General features: G+C 40.0%; 1 protein-coding gene across 2 annotated transcripts in view; it reads left to right on the top strand.

Annotated features, from left to right (window-relative positions):
• LOC109043598 (Ca[2+]-channel protein alpha[[1]] subunit T) overlaps positions 1-6000 on the top strand; it is a 370781-nt gene continuing 364781 nt past the window's right edge. For both annotated transcript variants that reach the window (XM_072296890.1, XM_072296891.1), the window contains exon 1: positions 1-1216. The gene's annotated coding sequence lies outside the window, so the exon portion shown is untranslated. The remainder of the gene's footprint in view (positions 1217-6000) is intronic.

Here is a 6000-nt window from a genome sequence, read left to right as displayed (position 1 = left end):
GTTCGCTCGAGCAAGGGCCTGTGACGACACTCGATATCGCGCCGCGTCTCCCGCGAAAAATGGCGAGATGTCTGCATCAGCGACCGCGAACCGACCCAGCTAATCTCTTACCGCTTTGGTCGGGGGTGAAAAGCTGGCGGAGGTAGACTAGACGCGCGTTTGAACCGGTTTCGAGAACCGTCCGGTTTGGCCTCTACCGGACCTCGGAAAGTTCCCCGTCGCGAATTGTAAAAATTGTGCATCTGCGTCCGCGACCTAATCCCGCGATTTTCATGTGCGTTCGGACGGTGGCAAGAATAAAAAAATCGCGCGGGTACAACACTCATGTAGGCTCGGAAGAGACGACCATCTCGCCGTTCTTCAGACTTGGAATGATTCGCTTTCTTGCAGTCGCTTGTTACAACTTCATCGTTTCACAATGGTGAATTGTCTCGGTTGGCTAAAAAATCGGATTTCCGGGTGCGAGTAACTGAAGCTGAACCGCATTTTGGTATAAGAACGCCAATCGGATGAAATTGGCATGCTAGGCTAAAACGGAGCCTACAAAGATTCGGGTGGCTAGAAAATAGAGCTTCTAGCAAAGTGATTTTACCTCAATCTCAATATACCTGACAATGCTGTCCCACCAGATTTTTCTAACGACTTCCCAGCCTCGCACACTTTGAATCAAATAAGGACGAAGCCGAAATCGTTTTAGAAATAATAGCGGATCTGCATCCTAACATGGAGCAAAGCAAGAAAGATTCGCACATCTCTCCATTTTCATAGTGCCTACCTAAGACCTAATAATTGCATTATCTTGGACTTGGTTCATCGCTCGTTTATCAAGGTGCTTTTTTTTTTAGTTCGATGATGATTGGATTATTGAATTCATGAGTGAACAAAAAAGGGGGAATTAACATAAAACTGAAAAAAAAAACAATTTTACTCCCAATGAATCGATGCGCTCACTAAAATAAAGAAGTCATCAGATTTTTATTCCTAAGATTTGCGTGCGTGTTGTGGAGTAAAGACAGAACGGAACATTATTTTGATTAATTTCAGACTCATCGTGCTGTTGGCCGGGGTATTAGATCTTCAGTGGTAGATCGCACGTCACTGCTGATGACTCAATGTAGGGTAACTTTTTCCGAGTCCTCTTCTTCGCGTCAATTCTTTGCAAAAAAATTCGCGGAAACCTGAGTGCTTGTCCGTTACCTTCCAGTTGATTTAAAAGGTGGGTAAATTTTGAAGCTTATTTAATTTTCTACAGTTAAGTGCTGCTTTCGAATACTACGGCAAAATAATAAAGTGTATTTCAAAATATAAGTATTACATACGTGTAGTGTGGCGTACCGTATTTAGATCGTATTTAATATGTATTGTATCAACTTTTAGATATACCTGAAGGTATCTGAAATGCGATATTTTAATAATAGGAGCGCATAAAATACATGCTATCTGATACTTACAAAAATTCTCTTTCTTTTATCGTAGTTTCAGTGTTTTTCGCTCTAAATTCTCTGCTGCCTATTTTTTTGTGAAAATAGAAAGATAATTAATTTTACTCGTATTATTTAGATATTTTTTAAGAGTTTGCTAGTCTTAAATAAAAGAGATACTCGTCACCCTGGTATTATACGTCAAATGAAATCTCGCCAAGTCGAAGTTTCACGGGACCGAGAGAAATTTCGGCCAAGGGCCTTTCGTCTTATCCGCTTTGCCACTTAACTCGAAATTAACTCGAAAATTCGAGTAACTTATGAGTGAGTGATTTTTTAAAGGAACGTAATAAAATTTTTCAGTAATCAATTGAGTATTTTAAAATGTTTTAGGCGAATTTTCAAATTTTATCCGTTCCCTCACGAAAAATCATGAAAGCATAACAATAGTCATATATTTTGAAGCTCTTACGGACTTCTTTGCTTCCTCCAAAATTACAGATGCGTCACAATGAATCTTTTCTTGAAACTTGTCTTCCTTTTTTCATTGCTCCTCGCTCTTGATTTTCCACGTATAAAATCAAATTTTGGTGTCGAAAGACCGAAGAAATGTTCGACTAAAGCGGGATTTTGTTTTAACCGCAGATTGACTTACAACGAGATTTCGCTGAAAATAAACTCATGGCAACCGGGGGGGGGGGGGGGGGGGGGTTCGAACTATTTAATTGGAGAGGCTTTTTGTGGGACCTAAGATCACAGTAAGTTCTGCAGCATCGGGCTGATTCTTTAAATTGATGACAAGCTATGAACAAAGCGATAAACAAAGAAGACATAAGGAGTATAAAGTTATCCTATTGGTTGAAGTGGGTGGTTCATACGGATTAAATGAGAAAATGATGGGCTAACTAAAGGGTCTCTCATGAGTTCGAGTTCGTAAGTCTATTTCCTACCTCCTTTGTCCAATGCAACCATCCGCTTCCACCAATAGGATCCCTCTGTATCATTTTTGTCTTCTTTGTCTACCGCTTTGTCTACCAATTTCAACAATCAGCCCGCTCAGGAGGTGATTTATAAAAGTGCTCCACGAGAATGAATTTGTGAGAATGGCTTACGTACTCACATTTTCCGGGATGCTGCCAAACTCACTGCAATAAATATGGATTTCTTATAAAGCTGACGGATTCATATCGAAAGGTTGACCTTGTACTACACTCATGTCAGACTCGGAACATGAGGTGCGCACAATCCAGATAATAGGCATGATGAGGATGAACGGCTTATGGCCATTAATATGATAAATTTTACCAAAATGTGAAGGATCGAAAAGCCATATCGATGGCCAAAGTTGCGTGATAGCCACCATTAGAGCCGCTTTGATAGCGCTGTCTGGCGCTCAGCGACGCCCAACCGCCTCAGTACCCTACACTGAAAAAAAGTATGGTATAATCTACCGTAAGTCCTCTCGATTTTTGACACAGTGATACTAATAAGTGAAGATAACCAGAATTTTTATAGTTTTCACCAGAGCTCTGGTGATATTATACCATAGTATGGTAAATGCTACTACAGAGTCTGGTATTGTTTACCACACTTCGATCACTGTGTCAGAGTATATGTTAAAATCGACCGTTTTTTTTTGTCAGTGTACCCTTCCGAAGCCTTTCGGAGAGTATGCAGTGTTGGTACTCCCTTATTTCCTTTAAAATCCCCTGTCGCCACCCTTTCACTAGACATCCCTTTCGTCTTCTCCCAGGAGTAACTCAATCAAGCATCTCCATCAGGTATTTGTACACGAGATTTGATTGTTCGTACTTGACTGAGACAAATTTTGAAATACTACTTCAAAAGACATCATTTTCTCTGTTAAATTTTGGGTGCAAATAGGTACTTGATGGATAATAACGTGACTCAGTCCTCGAAGTTTTTGAAGAAATGTTCTAAAGTCTAGAAATTCCCGATTCATCGCTCGACCATCAAATATCGCAAAGCAAAAGGCGATATATTCGTGGTAATTTCAACATGTTTCTCGGTTATATTTTGTGTACAAATACTTGACGGACAGCAACGTGATGCAATGCTCGAAAGTTTTGAAGAAATGTGCTGAAGTCTAGAAATGACCTATTCATCGATCGACCATCAAATTGTTAACTAAAGCTCTGAAGATCTACTTTGAAAAATCAGTGACTTTAAATGCATCGCGTTTCGGTGGTGTTTCTATACAGATGGCTCCGGTGGTTACCTATTCTGCCGAGCTAAGGAAAAACGCCGTATGGACATTCCCGAGTTGCCAAATTTTCCTCGATAAAATGTTTATTTTTTAGGAAAATTATGAATATTTTTCTTTGAAATTTTCAGACGTTCGATCAAATTATAAACAAAATTATCTAAGATATCGGTAGACAAATATTCAACAATTTTCCATAAAATGAGTGATTTGCCAGGGGAAATTTGGCAACGCTTGAAGGTTCGTAGGGCGTTTTTCCTTAGCATGGGAGTATCCTGGAGACAAACTTCGGTCAGGTCTGGGGTTCCTTTTGAGGGTATTTTGAGGTTCCTTGGAAATAGCTGCCGAGAGGAAAATCCGGATTATTTCGGGCAACTGGTGTCTCTGCTCTCTGAGCTGGCCGCGGGAGCATGAGCCTGCTCTCGTGTTTCTAATTCGAATCCCATTCCATTCCCTCCCACTTTGCCCTCTTTCAGTCCTGTGTAGCCCTCCCGCTTGAATCCAATTCACTTTCCTCGTCTGCCAAATTAAACCGTGTTCATTACAAATTGAAGCTCTGTTTATTTTCACTTACACGTTCCTGCCCGTTCGCTTTCTAGCCCGCTCCAGCGTTGTTGGTGCGTCCAAGTTCGGAATTAGTTCGGCGCAATTCTCGCACGATCAAATGCTCAGACATGCCGCGCAGAGAAGAGTACCTCTGTTAAGATTTTTCTCCCGATTTCATATCCCTAGTAGCAGCGTCGTCAAAAAAAAAAAAAAAAAAAAAAAAAAACCTTGACAAAACTCTTGCCTAAATTTTGGAGACCATACTTAAGAAAACTGTTAAAATGTTCGTTTTAGGAAGACTTTTTTTTTTTTTTTTTTTTTTTTTTTTTTTTTTTTAATATAATTTGCCAAAGGTAGCATTTACGTAAAAGAGCAAAAAAGTGTTAAAAAGAACTTTGAAAATATTTGAAAAAAATATTTGAAACACTTTTTCCAAAGTAGTAATTTATTTAAAGATCTTTTCACGCAAGTTCTTTTTACGTATCACGATATTGCCAGTTTGAGTGATAAAAGAGTAACTTTTGAGCGGAGCATCAAGAAAAGACATATGATGCAAGGAAAACATTATGAGACTCGTCGAAGAGTTTATGTAGGTATGCTCGTTTGAACGTGACAGAACAATTGGACAGCTTTATGCAATAAGGAACTAGGGTCAAATTTTCGATTTTTTTTTTATGATGAATTCCGTATCAGGAGGGTATTTACTTACTATTGAGAAAAAGAAAATCCTCAAAAACAATTTTTATCCCGCTTCAGCGACCCCGCAAAAATTTGCCGTCGCAGGATCACGCGAAGTTCATTTTGCAATTGGGACCTATACTATGGTTCCCTATTGCGTAATGCGAAACTCGGATTTCCCATTTTGCAATTCGGAACTATAGACAGGACGGCATAATGCTTTCTCGGCATTCTCGGCTCCTGTTCGACCGATCTTGCTGATTTTTGGTATCCGGGGGTATTTTTCGACGAGAAACTCGAATTTCTGGTCAAATTTTGAAAATTCAAAAATCCAAGATGGCGGATGTGGCCTAAAATGCTATCTCGGCTCCTGTTCGATGGATCTTGCTGATTTTTGGTATCCGGGGGTATTTTTCGACGGGAAACTCGAATTTCTGGTCAAATTTTGAAAATTCAAAAATCCAAGATGGCGGATGTGGCCTAAAATGCTATCTCGGCTCCTGTTCGATGGATCTTGCTGATTTTTGGTATCCGGGGGTATTTTTCGACGGGAAACTCGAATTTCTGGTCAAATTTTGAAAATTCAAAAATCCAAGATGGCGGATGTGGCCTAAAATGCTATCTCGGCTCCTGTTCGATGGATCTTGCTGATTTTTGGTATCCGGGGGTATTTTTCGACGGGAAACTCGAATTTCTGGTCAAATTTTGAAAATTCAAAAATCCAAGATGGCGGATATGGCCTAAAATGCTATCTCGGCTCCTGTTCGATGGATCTTGCTGATTTTTGGTACCCGGGGGTATTTTTCGACGGGAAACTCGAATTTCTGGTCAAATTTTGAAAATTCAAAAATCCAAGATGGCGGATGTGGCCTAAAATGCTATCTCGGCTCCTGTTCGATGGATCTTGCTGATTTTTGGTAACCGAGGGTATTTTTCGACGGGAAACTCGAATTTCTGGTCAAATTTTGAAAATTCAAAAATCCAAGATGGCGGATGTGGCCTAAAATGCTATCCCGGCTCTTGTTTGATCGATCTTGCTGATTTTTGGTACCAGGAGGTACCGTAATAGCACACCTAGTCTTAGAGATGTTTTTAAAACGTGTCAATGACACCATAAGCCTCATTTCTGAA

The sequence above is a fragment of the Bemisia tabaci genome, chromosome 2 (genome assembly GCF_918797505.1).
Source record: "Bemisia tabaci chromosome 2, PGI_BMITA_v3".
Classification (NCBI taxonomy): Eukaryota; Metazoa; Arthropoda; class Insecta; order Hemiptera; family Aleyrodidae; genus Bemisia; species Bemisia tabaci.
The sequence above is the reverse complement of the archived record's forward strand: the minus strand, read 5'-3'. Positions and strand labels throughout refer to the sequence as shown.